The 23,876-nt window shown below is 34.7% G+C and overlaps 1 protein-coding gene across 1 annotated transcript in view; it reads left to right on the forward strand.

Annotated features, from left to right (window-relative positions):
* LOC140728712 (uncharacterized) overlaps positions 1-23,876 on the forward strand; it is a 93,560-nt gene that overhangs the window by 18,774 nt on the left and 50,910 nt on the right. The gene's annotated exons all lie outside the window — the stretch shown is intronic.

Raw genomic sequence — 23,876 nt, forward strand, 5'->3', positions numbered from 1 at the left:
TGGACAAGGTTGTCCTTTGAGTCCTTTGAGTTCGAATGCTGTTCATAGACTTCAGTTCAGCATTCAACACAATCATCCCTCAGAAACTGATTGGAAAGCTGAGCCTACTGGGCCTGAACACCTCCCTCTGAAACTGGATCCTGGACTTCCTGACTGAGAGCCCTCAGTCAGTCCGGATCGGGAGCAGCATCTCCAACACCATCACACTGAGCATGGGGGCCCCCCAGGGCTGCGTGCTCAGTCCACTGCTGTTCACTCTGCTCACCCATGACTGTGCTGCAACATACACAGCTCGAACCACATCATCAAGTTCGCTGATGACATGACCGTGGTGGGTCTCATCAGCAAGAACAACGAGTCAGCTTACAGAGAGGAGGTGCAGCAGCTAAAGGACCGGTGCAGAGCCAACAACCTGTCTCTGAATGTGAACAAAACAAAAGAGGTGGTTGTTGACTTCAAGAGGGCACGGAGCGACCACTCCCCACTGAACATCGACGGCTCCTCAGTAGAGATCATTAAGAGCACCAAATTTCTTGGTGTTCACCTGGCGGAGAATCTCGCCTGGTCCCTCAACACCAGCTCCATAACAAAGAAAGCCCAGCAGCGTCTCTACTTTCTGAGAAGGCTGAGGAAAGTCCATCTCCCACCCCCCCCCCCCACCCTCATCGCATTCTACAGGGGTTGTATTGAGAACATTCTGAGCAGCTGCATCACTGCCTGGTTTGGAAATTGCACCATCTCGGATCGCAAGACCCTGCAGCAGATAGTGAGGTCAGCTGAGAAGATCATCGGGGTCTCTCTTCCCGCCATTACGGACATTTATACTACACGTTGCATCCACAAAGTAAACAGCATTATGAAGGACCCCTCATACAAACTCTTCTCCCTCCTGCCATCTGGGAAAAGGCACTGAAGCATTCAGGCTGTCACGGTTTCTTTCCCCAAGCTATCAGACTCCTCAATACCCAGAGCCTGGACTGACAACTTACTGTCCTATTGTCTTGTTTATTATTTATTGTAATGCCTGCACTGCTTTTGTACACTTTATGCAGTCCTGGGTAGGTCTGTAGTCTAGTGTAGTTTTTTTCTGTGTTGTTTTTTTACGTAGTTCTGTCTAGTTTTTGCACTGTGTCATGTAACACCATGGTCCTGAAAAGACATCTCATTTTTACTATGTACTGTACCAGCAGTTATGGCCAAAAAGACAATAAAAGTGACTTGCTTTGACTTTACTTTTTGATGTTGCTTTCTGCAAATTTTTGTTTGATTTTGATGTTGCTTTCTGGGAATCTAATGATATCACTGGTATTTTATGGAGGGGTATTTCCCACAAAGTTTCGCTTTAGGCTGATGACCTTTTGCTCTACAGTTCTAATGTGGAGTCTTCTTTACCTTCCGTACTTTCTTTACTCTCCTGCATTAGTCAGTTTTCAGGATATAAACTTAACTTTCATAAGCGTGAACTTTTTCCTTTGAATAATTTGTTAGTTAATAATAACCTTCCTTTTAAAATCGTATCAATTTACTTATTTGGGCGTAACAATTACTAGGAATTATATATTCCTCTTTAAAGAAAATTTTTTTTTACACTTCTGAATTATGTTAAAAAGTCACTATCAAATTATCATTGATTGGCTGAATTAATTCTATTAAAATGAATATTTTGCCTAAATTTTTATATTTATTTCAGGCCCTACCTGTTTTTATTCCTAAATCCTTTTTTGATTCTCTGGATTCTATTATATCTTATATATGGAAAAATAAAATTTCTTGATTAAATGAAGTTCATCTTCAAAAAGCTAAAAAGAATGGAGGTTTAGCCTTACCAAATTTTAGGTTTTATTACTGGGCAGTCAACATACAGAATCTTACGTTTTGGCTATATTATATTAATCGAGAGGACTGTATTGTCTGTGTTTCTTTAGAAGCTAATTCCCCAATATATTTTCTATCATTTCTCGGATCCTCAATTCCTATATCTTTAAGTAATTTAACTGGTAATTTTGTAGTTAAACACACTTTGAGGATTTGGGTACAATTTAGAAAATATTTTGGTTTCTTGAGTTTTTCACTTTCAAGTCCCATTTTTTCTAACTTTTTTTTATACCATCTATGACTGATGTTTTTAAAGAGTGGAGTAGATTGGGTATTAAATGTTTTCAGGATTTGGGCGTTGGAGATAGTTTCTTTTCATTTGAACAACTGTCAGCTAAGTATAGCCTACCCAAAACCCACTTCTTTCGATATTTACAAATTAGAGACTTTATGCGTTCTCAAGTACATACATTCCCTAAAAGTCCAGATAAACATTTACTTGATACAATTTTTAATTTGAAACCCTTCCATTATGGATCTATATCTAATATTTATGGTATGTTGTTGGGAATGTGAAATATTCCTTTAGACAAAATTAAAAATCTCTTGGAACAATATTTACAGATTCCAATTTCTGAGGATATTTGGAATGAAGTTTTAAAATCAGTTAATACCTTATTGTTATGTGCCCATCATTCCCTTCTACAATTTAAGTGGTTCATAGGACCCACATGACTAAAGATAAGCTACCTCGTATTTATTCTGATATATATCCCTATTGTGATGGATGTAACAATGGAAAAGCTTCACTAATTCATATGTTTTGGACTTGTTCAGGTCTTGAAAAATATTGGAAGGAAGTATTCCAAACTTTTTCAGTGCTTTTTAAAGTAAATTTTAAACTTAATCCTTTGACTGCCATATTTGGTATTGTTGGAGGAAATGTTATTATTTTGGAGAGACAGGATTTGCACATTTTGGCTTTTATTTCTCTGATAGCCAGGAGGGCATTGTTGCTTAAGTAGAAGGATGCTGCTCTGACTACTTATACTCATTGGTTAAATGATGTTATGTCATTTTTAAATTTAGAGAAGATACGCTGTTCAATTTCTGAACCTAGACAAGATTTTTTTTAACATTGTGGGGACCTTTTTTGAATTATTTTCAAAATCTTTGATTTGCTATTAAGCATAGATGTTGGCTAATAATATGTTTTACTATATGATAAGGATTTTTTCCTTTTAAAAAAAAAACCAAACAGCTGTTTTTTTCTGGTAGTGGGTTTAGATTTTTTTTTGTATAATAAAATTATCTCTTTTTAATATTATGTTTAAATTTAATTTGTATGGATATGGAGTAATGAGACTATATTTGTGATTCCAATATATTGTAATCAATATATATTATATCCTCTGTATTCTTTTATGTAAGAAATCAATAAAAATATTGAAAAAGAGAAGATAGTTTTGAGCTGAAGTGAATATTTCAACTTTAAAGAGTCCCATTTTTTTTTGGATCAAATATCACGCAAACTTGAGTTTGCTATGTTTGTCATCTGATAATAACACACATTCTAAACACTAGACCAGTTTTTTTATATAATGGCAGATTAAATGTCTGTATACTATTAGACAGAAATCTGGCAATGGTTTCAAAGTTCAAAGTAAAATTTATTATCAGAGTACACACAGATTACCACATACAACCCTAGGATTCTTTTTCCCTGGGCATACTCAGCAAATCTATAGGACAGTAACTGCAAACAGATCAATGAACAACAAACTGCAAATTCAAATATAAATAAATAGCAATAATTAACAAAAGCATGAAATAACAAGATAAAGAGTCCTTAAAGTGAGATCATTGGTTGTGGGAACACCAGAAACAGAATGAGTGTAGTTATCCTCTTTAGTTCAAGAGCCTGATGGTTGAAGGGTAGTACCTGTTATTGAACTTGGTGGTGCAAATCCTGAGGTACGTGTATTTCCCACCTGATAGCAGCAGCGAGAAAAGGGCATAGCTGATGAGGTTCTTTGATGGATGTTGCTTTTCTACAACAATGTTTCATGTAGATGTGCTCAATGCTTGGGAGGGCTTTACCCATGATGTACTGGGCCAAATCTACTAACTTTTGTAGGATTTTCCACTGAAAGGCATTAGTGTTCCCATACCAGGCTGTAATGCAGCCAGTCAGCACACTTTCCACCACATATCTATAGAAATTTGCCAAGGTTTTTGATGACATGCTGAATCTCTGCAGACTCCTAAGGAAGTAGAGGCATTGTCATGCTTTCTTTACAACTACATTTATGTGAAGGGTCCAGGAGGTTTCCAGTGCAACAGATTGCTAACTGTATATTGTATATTCTTGTACAAGTGATGTAGTGCAGTTGTGGATTCCATTGAAAGGAGAAGATAACTAAATACCCTATATATTTCTTAGCTGCTTACCTTGTCCAGTGATCTTAGTATATCACATTATTTCCTCATGTCCAGTTTTGCAACCATCATACGTGAATGCTGCGGGTCCAGAATCTAAAGGGAATAAGCTGACCAATGCATGTAGGTGTATATAGATGCACACCTATTCTACACAATAACTGATGAGTGCAGAATGCCATCAGTCCTACATCTAACTGTATTTTACATATTAATATCTAACAGCCAGGTAAGGAAGTGTTTGACGATAGGTATATGTGAGTAAGTAGGTTAATTGAATTTCTTTGTATAATGTTAGGATAGATAAGCCAGTTTGGAAATCTCAAATATTAATAAATCTAATAAACCCAATAATGCTTCTTGGTTTAGTAAATACAGCTGTATTTCTTAGATCAGGTGTGACATGTTTGACTGGTGTATCTGGCAGTGAAGGAACTACCCCCCATGTGACTTATATTGATATTGAACATAACTACTCTCAAGGTATGTAATGGAATTGATTTCAGGTACTTGATTGCTAGCATGCTGCACTTTATTAAGTGTCAGCAATGATTGACTTTTATTGTTGAAGACGTAGTTAAGACAAAAATTGTTTCTCTGAGGTAAAAATTAATCAATATTTTTGCCAGTTATAACTTAACATTTGCCACTCGTATTTGCTGAACACAACTGTCTGCTGTTGCTAATTGTGATTGCAAGGTGGCACTGTGGAATTTATTTGTGAATCATTCCATAATAAATAAATAGATACTTTATTGATCTCAAATGAAATTACAGTGTCACAGTAGCATTACTGTATACAGTAGATATACAAATACTGGAAGAGAAGTAAGAAAGAATAAGAAAATAAGTACCTCAAACAGTCTAACAGGAGGGGGTTATTGCTTCCCCTGCTATAGGCTGACTTATTATAGAGCCTAATGGCCGGGTGTAAGAATGACCATATAGCACCCTTTGAAGCAGCACAGTTGTCTTGATCTATTACCAAAAGTGTTCCTCTGTTCAGTCAAGGTGGAATGCAGAAGGTGAAAAACATTTTCCAGAATTGCCAGGATTTTCTGTAGGGTCCTTTGTTCTACCACAGCCTCCAGTGTGTCCAGTTTGACTCCTTTAACAGAGCCAGCCTTTCTAATCAATTTATTGAGCCTGTTGGCATCACCTGTGTTGATCTCATTGCTCCAGCAAACCACCATGTGCATTTATATACTCTGGTAAAATATTCCATGGTACTGTATGTTGTATGTACTGTACTTATGTAACCATTAAGTATTTTGACAATTATTTTAAAATATAGTGTTTATAGTTATGGAGCAAAATAAGAAAACTTGAGCTTTTAACAAGAAACACACAAAATGGAGTGGGGGGGGGGGTTCATTCGGTCAGGCATCTGTGGAGGGAAGTAGACAGTTGATGTTTCTGGCAACATCTTCATCTGGACTGCAGAATGGAAGGAGATGGCCACCCTAAAGAGATGAAGGGAAGGAGTGTAACAAGAGGTAGTAAGCAGTGTGTGGATCCAGGTGAGGAAGGCCCAGAGGCAGATCAGGGGAGTGAATATAGAAATAGCAACAGAAGCTGGGAGGTGATGGGTAGAAGTGACAAAGCTGAAGATGATGGAATCTGACAGGAGAGGAAAAAGTGGCATAGAATCAGGTGAGGGATATGGGAAGACAGATGGAAACAATGGGAGAAGAATGTGTGGATGATGGGCAGATGGAGAGGGCAGAGGAGGAGAATGAAATGGTGATGGGAAGCTGGAGTAAGAGAGGAGAGAAGAAAAGGACAGGGAGAACAGTTTACGAGAAATCGGAGAATTGAGTGTTCATGCTGTTGAGTGGTAGACCATAACAAGCAGAACATGAGGCGCTCTTTCTGTTGATTGTGTTTCATCACACTCTGGCTGTGGATGAGGCTGAGGACAGATATGCTGGTGTGGAAATGGGAAGCAGAATTAAAATGGGTAGCAATTGGGTACTCCAGATAGCCATGGTGGTTGCTCAGCAAAGTTCAACATGTGATATAAATATTACTTTGTAAAACATTTTATTGAGCAATAGATTTATTTAGTAAAGGAACATGATTCAAACTGTACTTCACTGTCAGTGAAACACATTGGCCACCAAATTCTCTAGTATTTTCAGAAGCTCATAATGCTTTGATGTAAAGCCAAGGTTCATATTTGTATAAGGATCGCTGGTAAGCTCTGTCCCCTGTAGTTTTCCATCATCACTAGTAAACAAACATTCAGGATGAACAATTTGCCCTGGAATATTCTTCACTATCAGACCCCATTCTAGTATTCCAGGTCCCTGAATACAAAAGTTGGAACATCATGTTGCAACCATCCAAGATGTTGTTGAGACCACACTTGCAGTGTTGTGTGCAATTCTGGTTACCTACCTAGAGGAATGATGTTATTAAGCTAGTAACAGTGCAGAAAAGACCGACAAGGATGTTACCAGGTCTGCAGTGTATGAATTAGAAGGAGAGACTGAATAGCTGAGGTTTTATTTTATCCTTGTTGTGTAGGAAGCTCAGGGATGGCCTTTATAGAGGTATATTAAATCATTATGGGTGTATATTAGGGATTCCCAATCTTTTTATGTCATGGATGAATACCCATGGATCCCAGGTTGGGAGCCCTGGTGTAGATAAAATGAATGGCCACTTTTTTTTTCTTAAGGTAGAAAAGTCTAAAAGTAGGAAGTCGAAGATTGAAAGTGAGACCGGGGGATAGTTTAGAGGACCTGAAGGGAAAACTTTTTCATGTGGAGGATGGTGATTCTGTGGAATAAGTTGCCAGAGTAAGTGGTAGAAGTGGGTATAATTATATTTAAAAGACATTTGGACCAGTACATGGATAGGAAATGTTTAGAGGTATATAGGCTAAACCCAAGCAAGTGGAACTAATTCAGATAAGCAAATTTCACGTTACATGCTGGTGGTAATAAACCCCATTCTGATTCTGACGTGATCAGTGTGGACGAGTAGAACCAGGGAGCCTGCTTGCTGTGCTGTATTACTCTGATCTTTCTATTCTGTTCCTCTAGAAGTGACCCCTGATATTTTTTTTCAATAGAGATTGTATCTTGCATTGGCACTTAATGATTCTGTTCATGTTAATTTTCTTAACTATTTTGTGTTGTTGCAATGTAGAAGTGTACATCGAGGATCCAGTTTTCTACCACTCCATTTAAATCCTTGCATTCCAAAAACTGTGATTCACATATCCCAGCAAATTGCCTGAAAAGGGGTGGAGGCAAAAACACTTGCTGAAATTCAAGTACACAGATATGCATTTAGAGTCATTAAGTAATGCAATATGGAAACAGGCCTTTTGGCTCAACTCATCCATGCCAATTATGGTGCTCATCAATCTAGACCTATTTGCTTGCATTTGGCTCATCTCTCTCTAAACCCATCCTATCCATGTATTTATCAAAATTTATTTTGAATGTTGTTATGGTACTTGCCTCAACCAGTTTTTCTGACAGCACATTCTAGATACACGCCTCCCTCTGTGTGAAGTGACCCCTAGGGTCCTTTTTAAATCTTTCACCTCTCGCCTTAAATCTACATCTTCTAATTTCTAATCCCCCTTCCCGGGGAAAAAGATTGTGCGTCTGCATGTATGTACGCGTTCACCCTGTCTGTGTCCCTCATGTTTGAATACACCTCTATAAGGTCATCCCTAAATATTTTATCCTCCAAGTAATATAATCCCATTTTACCCAATGATGTCTTTTCTTTTTTTTCTTCTTTTTTAAAAAACTTTTTATTGTGTTTTCAAATAGTTACAGAATAAAAGTGTGTGAAAAAGAAAATATGTGTTACCCATCCCCCCTCCCCTTAACCCCTCCCCCCTAACATCCCTATTGAAAGAAAGAAGAAAGAAAGAAAAAAAAGGGAATGCCTGGATATTGGAAGATCCCCACATGCTCCATGGAGTTCGTAATAACTTTAGTATATATATTTATTTCTTTCCCCAAGTAACCAATTGTTTCATCTTCGGAGCACCTATATATTTAATCCTGTCTTTTGTAAATAAGGGCGCCAAATTTTCAAAAATGTTTCATATTTATCTCTTAAATTATAAGTAATTTTTTCAAGTGGAATACAGCCTAAATTTCTTTCTTCCAACAATCTATACTTAAATATGTATCCGATTTCCAAGTAACTGCAATAGCTTTTTTGGCTACTGCCAATGCAATTTTTATAAATTCTTTCTGATATTTATTCAATTTGGATATCGGTTTTATCCCTTCAATATCACCTAGTAAAAGTAATATTGGATTATGTGGAAGTTGTATTCCAATAATTTGTTCCAGTAAAACTCTTAAATTTGTCCAAAAAGGTTGAATTTTAGAACAAGACCAAGTAGAATGTAAAAAAGTACCAATTTCTTGGTTACATTGGAAACACTGATCAGATAAATTTGGGTTTAATTTATTTATTTTTTGTGGTGTAATATATAGTTGATGTAAAAAATTGTATTGCACTAATCTTAATCAGACGTTTATTGTATTTGTCATACTCTCAAGACATAGTCTTGACCAATTTTTTTCTTCAATTTTAATATTCAAATCACTTTCCCATTTTTGTCTTGACTTATGGACTCCTTGTTTAATTGCTTGTTTTTGAATCAAATTATACATACAAGAGATAAATTTTTTAGTCTTTCCTTTTTGAATTAAAGTTTCTATTTCATTGGGTTTCGGTAATAACATTGTTTGACCTAACTTTTCTCTTAAATAAGCCCTTAGTTGAAAGTAACAAAAAAGAGTGTTGTTTGATACTTTATATTTATTCTTTAATTGATCGAATGACATTAATATACCTCCTTCAAAACAATCTCCTATATATCTAATCCCTTTTTGAAACCAATTTTATAAAAGTTGATTATCCATTGTAAAAGGAATAAGTCTATTTTGAATTAAAGATCTCTTTGCTAATAAGGATTTCTTTGTCTCATCGTCAACATTTATCTTATTCCATAAATCAATCAAATGTTTTAATATAGGAGATTCTTTCTTTTCCCGTATCCATTTAGATTCCCATTTATATATAAAGTCTTCTGGTATGTTTCTCCTATTTTATCTAGTTCTATTCTGATCCATGCTGGTTTATCTTTCTCAAAAAAAGATGCAATAAATCTAAGTTGATTTGCTTTATAATAATTTTTAAAATTTGGAAGTTGTAACCCTCCTAGCTCAAATTTCCATGTCAATTTTTCCAACGATATTCTTGACATCTTACCTTTCCAAAGAAACTTCCTCACATATTTATTCAGCTCTTGAAAAAACTTCTGGGGTAATTGTATTGGTAGTGATTGAAATAAGTATTGTAATCTAGGGAATATATTCATTTTTATGGTATTTACTCTACCTACTAATGTTATTGGTAATACCATCCATTTATCAAGATCTTCTTGAATTTTTTTCAATAGTGGTAAATAATTTAATTTGTATAAGTTCTTTATGTCATTATCAACTCTTATACCTAAATATTTTATACCATTTGCTGGCCATCTAAATTGGGTTATTAATCGACATTGATTATAATCTTCTTTAGTAAGAGGTAAAATTTCACTTTTATCCCAATTTATTTTATAACCTGATATTTTCCCATATTCTTCTAATCTATAGGATAATTTACGCAACGAGTGCAATGGGTTTGTTAGATAAAGCAGAACATCATCAGCAAATAAGTTAATCTTGTATTCTTCCTGATTAACTCTGAAACCCTTAATATCTGGGTCCATTCTAATCAATTCAGCTAATGGCTCTATCGCCAACACAAATAAAGCAGGTGATAATGGACAACCTTGCCTAGTTGACCTTGTTAACTGAAATGGTGTTGAAATTTGACCATTTGTCACTACTTTAGCTTTGGGATTAGTATTTAAGGTTTTAATCCATTTTATAAAAGATACTCCTAATCCATATTTTTCCAATGCCGTAAATAAAAAATCCCATTCCAATCTATCAAATGCTTTTTCTGCATCTAAAGCAACTGCCACGCTCATTTCCTCCCTCTTCTGTGCTAAATGAATTATACTAAATAAGCGAGTTACATTATCTGCTGATTGTCTATTTTTAATAAATCCTGTTTGATCCATATGTACTAATTTTGGTAAGCATTTAGATAATCTATTAGATAAGATTTTTGCTATTATTTTATAATCAGTGTTTAATAAAGAAATAGGTCTATATGATGATGGCTTTAAAAGATCTCTATCTTTTTTTGGCAATACTATTAAAATAGCTGTCGAAAAAGATTCTGGAAGTTTATGCATTCTTTCCGCTTGGTGTATTAACTCCATAAAAGGAGAAATTAATAAATCTTTAAACTTTTTATAGAATTCAGGTGGAAAACCATCTTCTCCTGGAGATTTATTACTTTGAAGTGATCCTAGGGCTTCTTCGACCTCTTTCAATGTAAAAGGCATATCTAATCCCTTCTGTTCTTCCGTGATCTTTCACCTAGTTCATAATATCTTTGTTTAGTTCTCATAATTGCTTTTTCTGTTCGATATGTTTGGAGCGTATTATATTGTAACTTCTTGTTAATAAGTTGTCTTCGTTTTTCTTCTGTCATATTTCTTTGGGTTTCTTTTTCTAATTTTGTAATCTCTTTTTCTAATTGATCTATTTCTATCATATATTCCTTCTTAATTTTAGAAGTATAACTTATTATCTGACCTCTCAAGTATGCCTTCATTGCTTCCCACACTATAAATTTATCATCAACTGAATGTGAATTTATATCTAAAAAGAACTGAATCTGTTTTTTCATAAAATCACAAAAATCTTGACGTTTTAATAATATTGAATTAAATCTCCACCTATAAATTGATTCCTCTTTATCTATCATTATCATTGTCATTATTAAAGGAGAATGGTCTGACAATATTCTTGCTTTATATTCCACATTTTTCACTCTATCTTGAATATTCATTGATAATAGGAAAAAAATCTATCCTTGAATATGTTTTATGCCTATTTGAATAAAATGAATAATCTCTTTCTTTTGGATTAATTCTTCTCCATATATCAATCAAATTTAAGTCTTTCATCAATGATTTTACTGCTTTTGATTTTGTAACAACCTTTGTTGATCTATCTAAAACTGGATCTAGACAAAAATTAAAATCTCTACCTATTAATATTTTATCATGTGCATTAGCCAAATTCAAAAAGACCTCCTGTATGAATTTTACATCATTTTCATTTGGTGCATAAATGTTCATAAGGGTCCATAGTTCTGAAAAAATTTGACAGCGTATAATTAGATATCTCCCCGCCAAATCAATTAATACGTTTTGTATTTTAATTGGTAAATTTTTGTTAACCAAAATTGCAACTCCTCTCGCCTTTGAATTAAATGAAGCTGCGATAACATTTCCAACCCAGTCACTTTTTAATTTCTGATGTTTTATATCTGTTAAATGAGTTTCTTGTAAAAAAGCTATATCTGTTTTCATTTTTTTAATATATGTTAAAATTCTTTTTCTTTTTACTGACCCATTAAGCCCATTAACATTAAAACTTAAAAAATTCAGTAGATTAGTCATTTTAAAAAAAATTATATTACTCCAATCTATAATAATACCTAATCTTTCAACTTTTGTGGTATCCTGGGAAATCTTTATAAAAATCTCCATGTTGCTATGTGTGTCCCCACCAATCATCCAGGCAAAAAGATAGAAGAAAAATAGAATATACAGAAAAAAACAAAATACCCCCCTACTAATGTTGTGGAAAAAAACACAACATTACCCCGCTCTGTTGTACGGGTCATGGCAACCGCCATGATTACACACGTGAATCCCATAGTAACTGATCCAAAGCTCCCCAGCCCCCCCCGCAACATAAAAAAGTATATGTATAAGAAGAGAAAAAAAATACTATTCTCATTTAGTATTTCTAAAATTTTGCTTTTCTCTTCTATAATATCCATAAATGTCCATCACTTCTGTTTGTTGACTCTATCTTCATCTTTAATCCATTATGTTTGGAAGCCTCTATGTGTAATTAGCCAATAGATGAAAGTTTTTGTACAAACTCCTCCGCTTTTCGATAATCGGAAAAAAAAATGTTTCCCTCCTCCAAAAAAATTATCAGTGTTGCTGGATGACGCATTGTAAATTTATAACCCTTTTCCCATAAGGCTTTTTTTGCTGGGTTAAATTCCTTCTTTCTCTTCAACAGGTTGTAACTTATATCAGGATAAAAAAGAACTGGTTTCCCTTCTATCATCAATGGCTCGTTTCTATTTTTAGCACTTTGGGCAGCTGCCTTCAGGATCTTTTCTTTGTCTTGGTATCTTAAGCATTTTATCAAAATTGATCGTGGGTTTTGATCAGCTCAAGGTCTTGACCTTAAGGATCTATGAGCCCTTTCAATCTCGATTGGAATTTCTCTTTCCATTTCCAATTTTTCAGGGATCCGTTTTTGAAAAAAATTTATTGGATCTTCTCCTTCTATATCTTCTTTAAGTCCAACAATTTTAATATTCTTTCGTCTACTGAAATTTTCAAGCTTATCAATTTTTTCCATAAATTGTTTTCTTTCTGATGTCCAAGCAGTATTTTCATTTTCCATTTTGTCCATTCTTTCAACCATGTCTTCCGTTTTAATTTCCAAGTCCATAATTCTCTTTTCCATTTTTTCCTGTCTCTTTGTCATTTTATCAAGCATAATCTCCATATTTGTCATTTTTTTGAGTACTTTTTGATTACTTTTAATTACTTTTAATGTGTCTAATTTACGCATTATTTGCCTCAGAGTCTTTTCTATATTTCCAGAAGAACTTTTATCTCCCTCTTCGTCTGATCTTTCCGGAAGATCTGACTCTCCCTCCGATTCGCTATCACTTTCAGTTGCAGTGGTAGCTGGGCTTTGTAGTTCTTGTTGCTCCCATTTGCGCATGCTCCATCCTTCGCGTTTGCGCAGTTCACGATGGTCTTTTCCTTTAGAAATGGCCGATGTTGCCGCAGTTTCCCGTTCCGTATCGCCGGTGGTATAATGTACCTGAGACCACGGTTCCTCGGTAGACGTGGGCCTTGTTCCTGTTCCAACTTGCGTAGTCTTCCCAGTATTAGTTTTCTTCATCTTCTTTCTTTGAGGCATAGCTTGACACAATCCGGAGTAGTTTATAAGTAACTTTTAGAAAGTATTGACTAACTTTTCTTCATTTAAACATTAATTTATTAACTTTTTACGGGAGAGCTGGGTTCCAGCGTCTCGATCCTACGTCATCACGTGACGTCCCCCCAATGATGTCTTTTCTATAAGTCAAGTCAACTTTTATTGTCATTTCGACCATAACTGCTGGTACAGTACATAGTAAAAATGAGACAACGTTTTTCAGGACCATGGTTTACATGACACAGTACAAAAACTAGACTGAACTACGTAATAAAAAAAACACAGAAAAAGCTACACTAGACTACAGACCTACACTGGACTGCATAAAGTGCACAAAAACAGTACCGGCATTACAATAAATAATAAACAGGACAGTTTATTCTAATCTTTTGCTGTCTTCTTCAGTATCAACAATGTACCCAGTGTTTTGACAACTAGAAATTTTAGAAATTGATTTTGATTCCATTATTGTTCAATATAAATGTAGACTCCAGAAGTTGTGCTCTAATCTTCATAGAATCCAATTTTCATTTTCTGCTTCCTTGTGTTCTTTTTTTTGTCTCTAAACTGCCATGTATTGAATTAACTATCCATTCAATTTGTCTGACATTTCCATATGCTTGGCCTTGTTAATAACGAAGCACCTTTCTGAAGATTGTTCAGTAATCTGGGTATATTATATTTGCTGTATTGCCCCTTTTTATCCTCTTAATATTTCAGAATATGGTGAGGCTGTTCAAATAAAAGGTTTCCTTCTCAAATCTATACTTTTAATACAATGAAAAATCTGGTTCTTCATCTTTTGCTTTTTAGCAGTGAATCATTTTTATTTCAATCACTTTTAAAATAAACACTTACTAGCTTTAGATAACAAGTAGAACATGTAATTTTGAGATTCCTCTGAAAGCACAATCATCTGGAACTTAATAACTTGGCCACTATTAGAGCAAGAATCCAGTGAAATCACATGGAAAGGATAAGGAAAATACAGAAGAGACAATGCTTTGAAAGAAAGGGTTGGAAGAATCAAGAGAGCAGCTGTCGCCTGAATGCTTGGATAATGGCTGGCTGGATATTCATGAACACCTATCTGAACCAAATGATGTAGTAGCATTTGGTGGAACCATTTTGGATGAGATGATACCATGTTATACATTGGGTATGTTCTTGTTTTATTATTTTATATCAAGATCAATATGAGTAAAATCCAAACACGAGAAAATCTGCAGATGCTGGAAATTCAAGCAAAACACACAAAATGCTGGTGGAATGCAGCAGGCCAGGCAGAAGTACAGTCGACATTTCGGGTCAAGACCCTTCGTCAGGACTAATGGAGAAAAGATTTGAAAGGGGAGGGGGAGACCCGAAATGATAGAAGAAAGGAGGGGGAGGAATGAAGCTAAGAGCTGGGAAATTAATTGGCAAAAGGGATACAAGGCTAGAGAAGGGGGAGTATCATAGGATGGAAGGCCTTGGAAGAAAGAAAGGGGGAGGAGAACACCAGAGGAAGATGGAGAACAGGCAAGGAGTTATCGTGAGAGGGAAAGAGAGGAAAAAAATAATTCAAAATTAGGGATGGGGTAAGAAAGAGAGGTGGGGCATTAACAGAAGTTAGAGAAATCAATGTTCATGCCATCAGGTTGGAGGCTACGCAGATGCAATATAAGGTATTGTTCCTCCAACCTGAGTGTGGCTTCATCTCAACAGTAGAGGAGGCCATGGATTGACATATTGGAATGGGAATGGGATGTGGAATTAAAATGGGTGGCCACTGGGAGATCCTGCATCCTCTAGCAGACTGAGAGTAAGTGTTCAGCGAAACAGTCTCCCAGTCTGCATTGGGTCTCACCAGTATATAGAAGGCCACACCGGGAGCACCGGACACAGTATATCACCCCAGCAGACTCACAGGTGAAGAGTCACCTCACCTGGAAGGACTGTCTGGGGCCCTGAATGGTGGTGAGGGAGGAAGTGTAAGGGCAGGTGTAGCACTTGTTCTGCTTACAAGGATAAGTGCCAGGAGGGAGATCGGTGGGAAGGGATTGGGCGGGGGAACGAATGGACAAGGGAGTCATGTAGGGAGCGATCCCTGTGGAAAGCAGAAAGTGGGGGGGGAGGAAAAGATGTGCTTGGTGGTGGGATCCCATTGGAGATGGCAAACTCTTGTTCTCCGTCTTCCTCTGATGCTCCCCTCCCCCTTTCTTTCTTCCAAGGCCTTCCATCCTATGATACTCCCCCTTCTCCAGCCTTGTATTCCTTTTGTCAATCAACTTCCCAGCTCTTAGCTTCATCCCTCCCCCTCCTGTCTTCTATCATTTCGGGTCTCCTCCTCCCCCTCCCACTTTCAAATCTCTTTTTCTTTCTTATTCTTTTTCAATCTTTTTATTAATATCAACATATTGAAAATAACAGATATTCATACAGAATTATTGGGATTACATTGTTAATAGTTAACATACATAAATATATACTCAATTGGTACATGGGAATTAAGTCTCCCAAAATCATACAAAATACAAATATGATGTACACAAAACAAAGAAAATTGGAAAAACAATAAGAAAAAAGAAAAAAATACAGGAAAAAATTATATATATACCCCCCAAAAAGACTGATCTATCCAAAGCTAACTAATAACTAAAAAAAAGAAAAAGAAACATGGGCTGTTTATAATATCTAAAAAAGAGAAAAGAACCATAAGTGTCAAAAGTGTCGTCAACTCCGATCCCCTCTACATGTATAAAACCAGAAGAAAAAAAAGAAATTGGTTTGGAAAAGGTCAAGTTATATCATATGAAAATATTGAATAAATGGCTTCCAAATCTTTTCAAATTTAATAGAAGGATCATATATAACACTTCTAATTTTTTCCAAGTTTAAACATGACATAGTTTGAGAAAACCAATGAAATATGGTAGGGGGATTAATCTCTTGCCAATTCAACGAAATAGATCTTTTAGCCATTACTGTAAGAAATGCAATCATCCGACAAGCTGAGGGAGTTAAATGAATTGGCCCTATCATTGGTAAACCAAAAATTGCAGTAATAGGATGCGGTTGTAAATCAATACTCAATACCGTTGAAAAAATATCGAAGATATCTTTCCAGTATTTTTTTAAAGGCAGATATGACCAAAACATATGAGCTAGAGAGGCTATTTTAGAATGACATCTGTCACATATAGGATTTATATGAGAATAATAACAAGCTAATTTATCCTTGGATATATGGGCCCTGTGCACTACTTTAAACTGTATCAACGAATGTTTGGAACATATAGAGAATGAATTAACTAATTGAAGAATTTTTTCCCATTTTTCAAAAGGTAAACTTAAGTTCCCTTTCCCAATCATTCTTAATTTTATAAGATACATCTGAATGTATTTTCATAATTATATTGCAAACAGTTGTTATTACACCTTTCTGAAAAGGATTTAAATCTAAATTTTTTCCAAAATACCCATAGAATCTAGACTCAGGAGGGTAGGAAGCACAGTGTTTAAAAAGTTTCTAATCTGTAAATATCTGAAAAAGTGGGATCTAGGCAAATTATATTTATTAGATAATTGTTCAAAAGACATGAAGTAATTATCCAAAAATAAATCGGAAAATCATAATGGACCTTTAGTTTTCCAAGCTAAATAGGCTTGGTCCATAATAGAGGGATGAAAGAATAAATTAGATGTAATAGGAATTGCTAGAATAAATTGCTTCAACCCAAAGAATTTTTGAAATTGAAACCATATTCGTAAAGTGTTTTTAACTATCAGATTATCCATTTGTTTATGCAATTTAGAAAAAGCAAAGGGAAGTGAAGTCCCTAAAATAGAACCCAATGAAAACCCTTGTACAGATTTGGTTTCCAAAGTTACCCAGTGAGGACTTGAAGTTATATCCAAGTCCCATAACCAAAATTTCATATATCGGATATTGATTGCCCAATAATAAAATCTAAAATTTGGCAAAGCCAGTCCACCCTTTTTAGACTTCTGTAAGTATCTTTTACCTAACCTGGGATTTTTATTCTGCCATATAGATGAAGAAATTTTAGAATCAACATTATCAAAAAAGAATTTCAGAATAAAAATTGGTACTGCTTGAAATATATATAAAAATTTAGGTAAAATAATCATCTTAATAGCATTGATCCAACCCATCAGTGACAGAAACGGTGGTGACCGTTTAGTGAACAAATGTTTAATCTGATCGATTAAAGGTAGGAAATTAGCCTTAAATAAATCCTTATGCTTTTTTGTAATTTTAACCCCTAAATATATAAAGTGATCAGTAACCAATCTAAAAGGTAAACTTCCATAAATTGGAATCTGCATATTTAGGGGAAACAGTTCGCTCTTATTAAGTTTCAGTTTGTAACCAGAAAAATTACTAAACTGAGCCAACAACGATATAACTGCGGGAATAGATTTCTCAGGATTAGAAATGTATGATAACAAGTCATCTGCATATAATGATAACTTATGTATCTCCATCTCGCGAGTAATACCAAGAATATTAGGTGATTCTTGAAAAGCAATTGCTAAAGGTTCTAGGGCAATATCAAATAGTAATGAACTAAGAAGCCAACCTTGCCTAGTACCCTGAAATAGGGGAAAAGGGGGAGAGCTTTGATCATTAGTAAGAACTGAGGCTACTGGGGTGTGAGATATCAATTTAATCCAAGATATAAATATTGGACTAAATTAAATTTCTCAAGCACAGTAAATAAATATGGCCATTCAACTCTATCAAATGCTTTCTCAGCATCTAATGAAATGACACACTCTGGAGTACTACGTGAAGGAGTATAAACAATATTCATTAATCTCCTGATGTTAAAAGATGAATAACGGTTTTTGATAAATCTAGTTTGGTCCTCAGAGATATTCAACAGGGATATCGATCTATAGGATGCACAATCAGTAGGATCTTTGTCCTTTTTTAAAATTAAAGAGATAGAAGCTCTATAAAATCTTTGTGGTAATTTACGCAATCTAATTGCTTCTTCAAAAACCAGACATAACCAAGCAGAAAGAGTAGAAGAAAAAAACTTGAAAAAATCTACTGTATACCCATCTGGACCAGAATTCATTGAGGAAATGACACCTTTTATTTCTGCATCTGTAATAGGAATTTCTAATGTTAAACGTTCTTCGGGTGATAGTTTCGGAAAATTCAATTTCACTAAAAACTCTTGCAAGGTATTGGGATTATGAGGGAATTCAGAGTGGTACAAAGAAGTATAAAATTCTTGAAAAGATTTGTTCATCTCGTCATGATTAACTGTCAAATCATCATCCTGTTTACGAATCTTGATAATTTGATGTTTAACCGAGGCAGTTTTCAGTTGGTTAGCTAATAATTTGCCCGATTTATCACAGTGTATATAAAATTTACTTCTGGTTTTCATTAATTGATTTTCAATTGAGGATGTAAGTAATAAGCTGTGTTCTATTTGAAGCTCAACTCTTTGTTTACTAGGATTGATAGAATATTTCTTATCAATTTCTTTGATCTTATCAACCAATAGAAGTGCTTCATTCTTAAGACGTTTTCTCAAACCAACAGAATAGGAGATAATCTGTCCACGTATATATGCTTTAAAAGTGTCCCGCTGGAAATTTCTTCCATGGTATTAGTTGAAAAGAAGAAATCAATCTGTTCCTTCACAAATTTAGCAAAGTCCGAATCTTGAAGCAGAGTAGAATCAAATAGCCATTGTCTAATACTAGGAGCTGTATCCATTAATTTGATAGAAAGTTTCATTGGAGCATGATCAGAAATGGCTATAATGTCATAATTACAATCAATTACAGATGGTATCAAACGAGAGTCAATAAAAAAAGTAATCAATTCTCGAATAAGAATGATAAACATGTGAGAAGAATGAAAACTCTTTGTCCTTAGGGTGTAGAAATCTCCAAACATCCAAAATTCCAGAGTCAGTCAAAAAAGAGTTGATAAGAGTAGCTGACTTATTTGGTAAAATCTGAGTAGATATGGATCTATCCATCAAAGGATTTAAACAACAATTGAAATCACCACCCATTATCAAATATATTCATTTAGATTAGGTAGAGATGTAAATAAAGACTTAAAAAATTCGGGATAGTCCACGTTTGGAGCATAAACATTGACCATAGCAACCTTTTTATTAAAAAGTAACCCAGTAATTAACAAAAATCTACCATTCAGATCCGAAATAATATGCTGAACAAATGTAATTGAGGAGTCTATAAAAATTGAAACTCCTTTTACTTTGGCATGCAAGTTCGAATGATACTGTTGGCCCTTCCAAAACCGAAAAAAAATTGATTGTCCTCTTTCCTCGCATGAGTTTCTTGTACAAAAATAATATGAGCATTCAGTCTTTGGAATACTTTGAAAATCTTTTTCCGTTTAATTGGATGGGTTAAACCATTTGTATTCCAAGAGACAAAATTAATAATCTGAACCATATTTCCTAGGAACAACCCTTTGATATATAAAGAGTTAACCATACTGTGAACTCATGAACCCTAAAGAGGAACAAAAATTCAGGGAGGAACTGGAAGTGACGACACTGCAGATATTTTGGTAGTTCTAAATTGGCAAAAAATGAAAAAACTAATTAAAAAGAACCCCCCCACCCTCCACCCACGAAGACCCCAGACTAAGCCTGAAGAAGGCCAGAAAAAAGAATAATACTAAATCTACACACGTCTCCAGAAGGCAACTCCAAAGAAATATGTTAAAAAAAAGAACCACCCAAAATCCAAAAGAATTGTTAAACACTATACTAAAACAGTTTTCATAATATAGTTCCTAAAAAGAGAGGAGAGAGTAAGCACTGATACATATTATAAGTCAGGTAAAAACCAAAGCAATTAAAAATAAGGTTACAAAAAAAGGCATTATGGGAAGAAGAACGCGTAAAAAGATAGCGAGATAAAAGAACAAAGGATGTTTTAAAGAAAGGAAAACAAACCATCATCTTAATTAAAAGAAAAATGAGAAAAACAGGATATTCATCCAGAACAATAAAAATTCACCACCAAATCATTAATGTGTCCAGAAAAAAATTGAATAGTTAAAATTAGTAAATTAAAAAAAGGTAAGTACATCAACAAAGAAAAACTTTAATTGAAATATAAAATGAACCTACACTAGTAACCAAAAATGAAAATCTTATAAAGATCAAACTTCATAAGATGATTATAGGCTTTAAAAAAATACGAAAGCACAGAGCTAGTACTGCGAAAGCCATACATTTATTAGAGCCGAGAGACCGAAGCAGTAGGTTAGTGCTCATCCAAGAAACGTCGAGCTTCACTTGTAGAGAGAAAAATACGACGTGGTCCTTCCGAAGGCAAAATTCTTAGGCATTAATTCTAGTTTGAGATTTCTCTCATAACATTCCGATATCAGAGATTTAAAAGTGAGCCGTGCCTTCATCGCTTCTGGACTATAATCCTCCATAAGGCAGAAATGGTAATCTTGAAAATTAATCATACCTTGCCAACGAGCAAAATGGATAAGATGCTCTTTAACATGAACATTCTGAAATCGGACAATTACAGCTCATGGTTTAGTTGAGGAAATTGGTGTCCGGCGAGTGGAGCGGTGGGCTTGGTTGAGTAATGGAGGGTTCTCTGGAAATTCAGAGGGGAACGCATGCTTTAAAAGTTGAGAGAAGAATTTTGAAGGGTCCCCTTTCTGGATATCTTCAGGGAGACCAATTATACGTAAGTTCTGTCTTCTGGATTGATTTTCAAAATCGATAATCTTGGATTTAAGTCTCTAACTGTTTAACCATAAAGGATAATTTTTGTTCCAAGTTCTCAATTTTCAAATCCCTCTTCCGAGCATCATCTTGCAGACTTACTATTTTGGTTTGATACTGTTTAACTTCAAGACCAATCGTTTCCAAAGAATTCTGGAATGACTTTAAATCTTCTTTAATACTTTGACGTTGTTCATCAAATTTTTCATTTAAAAGCTCCAACTTCATGTCATAAGTTAATTCAGTTCGCTTAGATTCAGCTTTTTTCTTCTTTGCATTGCCGTCAGAATCTTTCCCATTTTTAGGCCCTTTAGATCTTAAAGCTATTTCTGTGCTCATATCTTCAAAATTCACGGTACAAACTCGAAGATAATTCAAAAGAAGTAATAAAAGTCTTCCAGTGTAGGTAAGAATAGGTTAAATAAGGGTGATCATGGGTTAAAAAAAAGTAAAGGTAATGGAGCGAATCCAAAGCTGACCTCACTCCATGAGCGCCTGCTGGAGAATTGACTTTCAAATCTCCTACTATCTCTTTTTTCCATTAGTCCTGATGAAGAGTCTCGACCCGAAACGTCAGCTGTACTACTTCCTATAGATGCTGCCTGGCCTGCTGCATTCCACCAGCATTTTGGGTGTGTTGCATGAGTAAAATCCATTTGTTTTCTAAATAACTTCAACTAGAAAACATCTGGCAAAATTAATTGAAGTTGAATGCCAAAACCCATTGTGCCACTTTATATGTTGGGTGTTTATAAATATTCTGGTTGATTACTTTTACTGATTTAAATAGTCATATTGCTGAAATAGATGTCATTTACAGTATTGGCGTATTTTTCCTAAAGGAAGTGTAACAGACTCGACAGATATAAACTTGGAACTTCTACGATTGAAGAAAGAGAAGCTACAGTTGGAAATACTGAATGCCAAATTATGGAACAAGGTGCTTGAGCTACAAAAAGATGTTTTAAATATTCAGAAATGGAACCTACAAACCTTAAACTCATCATCAGTTCAGACTCCGGTATATCCCTCCCAGTTGTCATTGACAACGTTCCACATACCTTCCCAAAGGTTGCTGTAATAAATTGAATAAAACTATTTTGAGATTTAAAGTTTAATACATGTGAATATTCAATTGCTTGTAAAATGTCCAACAATGTATAAAAGTAGTTTGTGAAATATTCTTTGTTCAAGTTGAAATTTATTATGTATTTTTGAGACAGCAAGTATTTGTACTTAAGTAGACCAATATTTTTCTTTAAGAAAGTCTCAAGTGATAACTGCAGAAATCGAGAAAGGAAGTCGTAAACGTGGAAATGAAGCTATGTTATCATATCATTTTTTATTAAAACAGTTATCATTTGTTTTAGGGATAATATTTTTAAAGAATTTGAGAAATGTGTTTATTCAGACAGAAGTATTACTTTTTGACTGTTAGTGAGGGAAGTAAATGGGTAAAAGATGATTTAATACATTTTCTAATAAAAAAAATCCAACAACCTTAAACCAGTTTCAGTTACACTCAAATAAAATGCCCCGAGCTCTCCCTATGTACCTTCATTCCATTTACTTTAATAGAACTGAATTCAAGGAATGGTTGAAAATTCCCTTGATATTAATACGGATTGGACTACTTCCAGGGAAAGAATTTCTTGGCAAATATGTTTTGTGCTTGAATTTCAATTGATGATAATAGTGGGTCGATATTTGGATGAAAAAAAAATCATCTGACTGCTAGGAATAAATAGATGTAAGATATGATGGCGTTGTTTGGTAAAAATCAGTGATAATTTCTTTTCAGCAGCCATTTTAATGGTGATTGCTGCTGCTATAGCTTTATTAGAACGGGCAGCATGAGTGAACCTTCAGATTACTGGTTGGGATGAAAAATTAAATGTAGGGAACTAAATGTTTTAGGTGACTTAGGAATTGTGAATATTACTGAAATTTATTTCCATCCATCTCTCTGCTTATTAGTCAACAATTCTGATATTAATTGGAATCATTGAGTATTCAACATTGAGATTACATTTGAGATGTGGTTAGTTAGTGTAAATATATAACATGGTTTAATAGGATTTTAAGAAACATAGCAAATGTTAAATCTTGACAACCAAAGCTATTGGAAATGCCCTGTAACTTCAGCAATGGCATTTCCAGCATTTTTTCTTTCTATTTCAAATTTGAAGCATCTGTATTGCGCTTAAATGTGCATGAAAATATACTCTAATATATTCTATTTCCATCCAACATGTTTTTTAAAAAAAGGGAGTGCAGTGAACTTAAAACCTATAAACATAGCTTTGTGTGATCTAATTGCAGTAGCTAGTCTGCACCTTATCATGAATAGAAATGGGAGCAATTTTCAATACTGTCTGATATTTTGTGGTTAAATTTGAGTATTGCTTATGTGGTTTATTATGTCATTCAAAACCATCACTATAAAACCATTAAAGATTCTAACCCAATAAATAAATGTGTGAGCTTGTGTATTCCAAATCTAGGCCTAATTAAGTAATTTTATACAGATTAAACAGACGTATTGGTGCAGAGAAGATCATTCTTGTTCAGTGAAAGTGAAGTGAAACATGATGGTAGCAGGAATAAGTGACTTCATTTGGCATTTAATTTTAATTTCAACTTTCTACGCTTGTGTACATGTGCTGGAAAGCTTGTTTTACAGTGCATCATCCAATAGCACAGTGAACAAAAT

Source organism: Hemitrygon akajei, chromosome 6 (assembly GCF_048418815.1).
Source record: "Hemitrygon akajei chromosome 6, sHemAka1.3, whole genome shotgun sequence".
Taxonomy (NCBI): domain Eukaryota; kingdom Metazoa; phylum Chordata; class Chondrichthyes; order Myliobatiformes; family Dasyatidae; genus Hemitrygon; species Hemitrygon akajei.